This window comes from Nematolebias whitei, chromosome 21 (assembly GCF_014905685.2).
Source record: "Nematolebias whitei isolate Nwh7 chromosome 21, NemWhi1, whole genome shotgun sequence".
NCBI classification, from domain to species: Eukaryota; Metazoa; Chordata; class Actinopteri; order Cyprinodontiformes; family Rivulidae; genus Nematolebias; species Nematolebias whitei.
This window is the reverse complement of record NC_056518.1, coordinates 7,557,131-7,563,840: the sequence shown is the minus strand read 5'-3', so window position 1 is coordinate 7,563,840 and position 6,710 is coordinate 7,557,131. Positions and strand designations below refer to the sequence as shown.

The 6,710-nt window shown below is 41.1% G+C and overlaps 1 protein-coding gene across 2 annotated transcripts in view; it reads right to left on the bottom strand.

Moving 5' to 3' along the window:
* luzp1 (leucine zipper protein 1) overlaps nucleotides 1-3,048 on the bottom strand; it is a 57,237-nt gene extending 54,189 nt beyond the window's left edge. For both annotated transcript variants that reach the window (XM_037695532.1, XM_037695531.1), the window contains exon 1: nucleotides 2,951-3,048. The gene's annotated coding sequence lies outside the window, so the exon portion shown is untranslated. The remainder of the gene's footprint in view (nucleotides 1-2,950) is intronic.
* Nucleotides 3,049-6,710: the final 3,662 nt, after the last annotated feature.

Genomic DNA, 6,710 nt, shown 5'->3' with positions numbered 1-6,710 from the left:
ACAACAACAACAACAACAACAACAACAACAACAACAACAACAACAACAACAACAACAACAACAACAACAACAACAACAAAGCTACTGTAGATGGATTAATATTAATTTCCCCTTTGTATTCCAGATTCATTTCAGATGATTCAATCACTCAAACTTTAAGGGTTAAAACAATGGAACAAGCTCATGTCATCTGTCAGGGTTATACATTGATTTAATTTGGTCACACGTCTGGTACTAAGATTAAAACCACACGAGACAAAGAAAGGAAGCAAAAAAATAATAATTTACACAAAAACTACAGACGTTTCTAAATGTTGCTGGAGGGGTAGAAATAATACACAATTTGTTCACAATTAAACCATTTTCAAGCCGATTTCTCACATGCACTCTAGAGACGCAGCGTGTACACGCAAAGTCTCACAGAGGCGTCTTTGTGGAAATAAATCATCTTCCAGCAAGTTTGCCACAACACAGACAGCACTCCAGCTGGTCTGCGTTCAGCCAGCCTGTCCAGGACACCAAGCAGTTTATTGCACTTCAGCTCATAAAAAGGATGCAATGCTTGCGTGTGGGCTTTAATGCAAGGGCTGATGGGAAACATCATGGTTCCTCTGCGCTATTTCAAGGAAAGATCGCTTCGTAACACCTGCAACATCACTGCGTTTTTGCTGCTCTATTCCTGGGTGAACGGGTAACAGAGGCTAAAAGCAAAAGTCGACCACTAATAATAACCAACACCAGCACCGTCCGGTGCTAAATCTATCCCAGCTATATATTACAGAGAATCAGGAAGTGTAAGCTTCGCTGCACAGGACACTTGCAGGCATATTTGTAACCAGTCGTGGGTGCCAACTGCAATAAGAAAATATCTGAGGGTTTCCATCCACTAAAGCTGTGATGGTCCTTTTCAACTACAAGGTCTGTATCCATGTCCTGTAATTCCACACGTGTATGTGATTGTGCCACGCTAACAGGAGGGTCATGTGCTGAGAGGCAGTAATATTATCACTGACAGGACGGGTCGGACATTCCCAGTGGTTTGATTCTCCCAGGCGGAAAAACCTCAGTATTTTAATGTAATCCCCAGAGCAGTTATTTAGCCATTCTATAATCCGCAGGTCCAATGCTTAGTCTGATAATTATCCTTATTGGACACCCATAATGATTAGTTTTTGGTTTCAGCCAAAGCAGCTCAGGCAGTTTCGCGGGGCGGTCGTGGCATTCTGCAAAGTGGAAAACCAATCATGCGTGGAACGGCTCGGGCCGTAAAAGAGCTGCGAGTGGTATGATGGTTACTTAACATGGCAGCTGGCAACTCCTGGACAAGACATTTGGAAAAGTCTACAGCCTTCACTTTGTGGCAGTGAAGTCTCTTTGTAGAACAGGTGGTGCTTGCACACCTTTTGTGTCAATATTAACAACGATCACAGTGCTGTCCAATGAAGTCCTGAAAACAAGAGGGCATCTGCTGATCATTAAACTTCCCGAGAGCCAACGTAACCAGATCTAACTGGGAGAGTAATTGCTCAGGACTGGAAATACACAGTTAAAACAGCAAATAGGAGAAATTTAAGCATCTTACTCTGGTTATACTCTTGTTTGTTTTTCCCCTTTTGAATTTTCTCCCACCGTTTCCAAACTGACAGCACAGAATGGAGACATTCCCTCCGCAAGTGGTGCAACGATCCTGCCCAGAATACTAAAAGGAAAATCTTTTCACACGTCAACCACTGTGACAAGCTTCAACGTGACTGTGTGTGCTCGATCCCAGAGGAAAGTGGGTTCAGAACAGGCTGGCATAACCTACAGCTGGCTGGGAAGGGCGAGCCTCGCTGAAAAGTCATCAGAAGTTTTTTTTTTGTCTCCTTCGAGTCTGAAACAGGTCAAGGCAGGTCCCCTGCATCTCCTTCCCTCCCTGCGCTGCTCTTTACGAGCCCCACCTGGCAGATTAGTGCTCCACCACCACAGCTACTAGCTGTTCGGCTGCTTACTTACACATGCACATACATTCAGCTGTTACTGCTCTGCAGGCCGAGCACAGGCCGTGCACTGTTCGGACTCCGCCACCTTGTTTTGATACGTGCAGACCTGGGCCATGATGACACACTCCATTCCTTGTGAGGGAAAAACACAGATACTCAAACAGAACCAGGATGTCTGGCAGGACAGGTGAGTCCAACACCTTCCAGCTATTTCAGCCTTTGTTCATCCATGACGATCAGAAGGTGAAACGTTGACACATTTAGTGTGAAACCCTGGTGACTCTTGCCTTATGATCCACATGAAACCCTAAACACACTTGTTTGTGTATGTTTGGTCTCTTTTAGCAGCTGTTAAACCACTTACTTAAAAAGAAACACTGAAGAGAATTTCCCATTTCTGATTAATATTTATCCAGCTGACCTGGCAAAGTTAGGACTTGATATACAGACTCTTTCTACTGTAAAAGCTAAGAAATGTTGAGTTTTAGGGTCAGATTGTTTGGAGGTACAGATGAAGTGAGCAGAATTTGCTTCTTGGTTTTTAAACAGATTTAAAAAGTCTCTCGGACTGCAGGCACGTTTAGTAAAGAAAGTGAAAAATAATCACTTCATTTAGAAGAAAAAAGTGAAACCAAATGTTGAAGATGTTAAAAGAAACAGGGAGGGGTGCGTTCAGGGACCAAACATGGATGTCACGAGCGTTTTAGGTGAACATCAAAAGAAGCCGCTTATGGCGTGAAAGTTGCACGAGAGCCGATAAAACCCGGTCAAGATTAAATGTCAGATATTAAAATGTAAAGCAGCTGGGCTGGTCTCTGCAGACCTGGACGTGTCCATGTGGCGACCAGAGGACTGGACTGGACAACTTGCCGCAGTCCGGACCTGGCTCGGTCCAAACCGCAGAACCCGAACACATTTCCGGACCAAACCCCAACACAGTCAGGGACAGACCAGTAATGGTTTTTTACCTTAGCGGCTCCTTCCCGCGGGGCCAGAAGAAAAACAGGAGCGGTTTAATCCACAACTTTCCCCACGGACGGTCGGGACGAGTCCCCCCACAGATCCTCAGGCCGGACCCCTCGTCCCCCCTTCTCGTCGGTCCCTCGCTGTGGATACTTCCCTCCCTGCTCCGTCTGGGATCAAACCATCACATTCCACCGCGTCCTGAACAATAAAGAAGTGGGCTTTCCTTCTCTGCTGCCGGAGGAGCCACCCCTCCGATGACTCTTCCCGGGTCTGACCGCCCAGAGAACGCCCTTCCCGGCTGCGAGGACCCGCCTCTCCCCCCTCCCGCTGCCAGTGAAGGGGAAAGAATCCAAACAAGCTGCGTCCAGACTTTAGAAATGAACCCTTCACTCAGATTACATCCTCCGAGCAGCGTTACACTTCTGTTCAGGGACACTGACAAAAGTTAGACTTTAAGTTCAGCTACAGAGACTGCACTGCTCTGAGAATGCTTATTGCTGAACAACTTGCTGAAAAACAGCTGAAATGAGCTAAAAACATGCTGAAACCTAGCTGAAACGGAAGAACAAGCCTAAATCAGCAGAAGAAAGAACATTTGCTGAATTAGGTTTAATAAGCTGAAATGAGCACAAAAATTAGGAAAGTAGCTAACAAAGCTGAAATTAGCAACCATAAATAAATGATTGGCTGAAAGTAGCTGAAAAGGCACAAAGAAACTTAAACTACCAGAATGGAATGAATTGCAGTGGAATGAGCTGAAACGAGCTAAAAATAAATAATTATAAAAACAAAGTGGAATTAGCTTTAAAAAATAAGCTAAATTTAGCACAAAAACAGCTAAATGTAGCTGAAATAGCAGAAAAAGCATAAATATGTTGAAAGGAGCACAACAAGCTGAAATTAACAGAAAAAAGTTATTTAGGTTGAAAGTAGCAGAAATTGCCATGAAAAACTTGAATTTATCTAAAAACAGCTGAAATTGGCTACAAAATACAAAAAAAAGGTAGCTGAAGGGGTAGACAACGCTTAAATTAGCAGAAGTAAGTAGAGTATAATTTTGCCCAATTTGGCTGAAAGAAACAGAAATGAGCACAAAGAAGTGGAAAATATCTGAAATTAGTATAAAAACAGCTGAAACGTAGCTTAAAAAAGCAGAAAGAAGCTCAAATTACCGGAAGAAAGTGGAGAGAGCATGTTTTTGCTGAATTAGCTGAAAAAAATTTAATGAGCACAAAAAAATGTGTAATTAGCTGAAAAAACTAAAATAAGTAATACAACAGCTAATAAGTAGCTGAAAATAGCAGAAAATGCTGAAACTTGCAGAAATAAACTGATAGGAGCATAACAAGCTGAAATTAGTAGAAATAAGTTAGAAGAAGCACAAATTTTTTGTCGTTATAAGAAAGAATCTGAAAGGAGCACAAAACAGTTGAAAAAACGGCTGAAAGTAGCTGAAAAAATGCTTACATTTGCACAAGAAAGCTGAAAGACGTTGATGCAGAACAAAAAGTGAAAGAAGCAGTAAAATATTGTAAACTAAACATCTGAAAGATGTAAAATGAGCTCAATTCATTTTCTATGAGAACAAAAGTGTCAGAAAAGGCTAAATATTTAAAAAAGCTAAAGTTGCACGGATACCAAAAGTCATTGCACAATTGTCCTGAAAGATCTGAACGTTGTGATTTAGGATTTGTTGAAATAGCTGAAAACTGCGGGACGAGAATCACACTGCAGAAGAAAAATGGTGGCCATCTTGAACTGGGTGTGTGTTAATGACAACACTTTAAGCAAAGATCTCACATATATAGTATGAGATTAGGCTCTGCTACTACCACACCAAATTTTAGCTCAAAATATGAAAAATAGTCAAAGTTAGAGTCAGTTTAGTGTTTTCTAATGGGCTGTGGTGGCCATCTTGAACTGGGTTGACTCCAAGCATTGTTTAGTTGTTCATTCTCTGAAGGTTTGATTAAAATCTGTTCAGTGGTTCATAAGATATTTTGCTAACATTTAGACAAAGGTTGACTCCAATCAGTATGTGCTCAAAGTTTAAGGTGTAGATGACTACCAGCTACTACCCCCTTAGCAAAAAGTAGTTTATCTAAGTGTACTACAAGTATACTTATTTTACACTAAAAGTGAGGAAGTGTACTTGAAGTTTACTTTTTATAAACTTTATTTGATATACTTAAAAATAGTATAAAAATGTCCCAGTTTAGTCCAAACAAGTATTAAATCAGTATACTTTCTAGTATACTACAAGTATGGTGTGTAGTATATTTGACATACTTAACTTAAAGTATACTTGCAAAAATGAACTTCAAATGTACTAATTTTGTTTAGGGCCACCCCAACTTTTAGCTCAAAGTCTTTAAAACTGACCGAGTTAGAGTCGTTCTTTATTTGCTACGGTCACTTTGGCTGCTGTTTGGACTCCAGACAATCAATCAAGTGTAGATGAACATCTTGTGATTGTCATTACTGGTTAATGATACATTTTGCTAACAAGGCAGGTAAACACACACACACACACACACACACAAAGCATGATCCATACTCTTTCAAAAGAAACAACGTACTGATGCTCTCCTTGTTAGTTTAAGGCTAAAACACAATTAATCAACATAAAGTCTCATCCTGGTGGTTTTTAACGGCCTCCCTTTCAACAGACTCACTCTTCTGTTCATATCACTTGACATTAAAAGGCTAACTCATGTATAAATATTGTTGTGATCCTGTCTAACTGAGAAAATACACCAAAAGTCATCAAAGAGGAATTTAATCTTTTCACAGATGCAGCTGCAAGTCAGAGGCATAACCAGGCATGTTCAGACACCTGAACGCCTCAGCAGCAAAGCCACGCACAGTATGTGAATATGAATGACTTACTATGTATGTTGTTGAATAAACTATGTTTGAATCTGTGCTTTTTTTTCCTCAGAGCCAAATGCACTGTGTGGAAAAAGAACACTGTTCAGTTTAAAGGGATTCATTGGAACAAGCAATGATTTGTAATAAATAAAAAGTACAAATAATCTATCGTGGCAATAGAAACAAGAGTAGGACATGATGTGTGTAAAGGCAGGCATGGAAAAATCATGTTTTATGGGGATGCATGTCGTGTTTTATCCATCATAAATGGTTTGGATCATATTCAGAGCAGTTTTTTTGTTTTGTTTTTTTGTTTTGAGAATTTGCTTCAATTCATGAAATGGTATAAATCCCCTCAACGTGCACTGTTGCAGCAGAAGGTCGAGGCTTCTCAGGGAATGTAATCTACACTGGGTGCTGAAGCATACACAGCTGATTCAAGAAGAACAGGTTTCAACATCCTGGTCATAAACATCGTCCACCAACAAGGAGCTTGCTTGTTCTGGTTACAAGCTGTGGATGAAGGAGAGAAATTATTATTTTTTTTTTTTTTTTTCAGCTGCTCCCTTCTTCAGGAATCTTTGCAGCGAACTAACTCACAAGAAGACTTGGCGATTGTTTTCATGCCCGATGTAGTGCGGTGTAAATGAACAACATTTGAAAAAACAGAAATTACATAATTTTTGAATGATTCCGTTTTTTTCAAATGCTGTTCATTTGCACCTCAGGGCCACCATAGATGTCCTTCCTGACACAACCATAGACCACCGAGCTTCCACAGCCCTCTGTGTGGAGCAGAGAGCTGCCATCTGGGGCGCTCAGGGGAGCAGATGGTGGGGGTTAAGGGCCTTGCTCAAGGGCCCAGAGTGGTGCAAATGAAGGAGGCAGGTG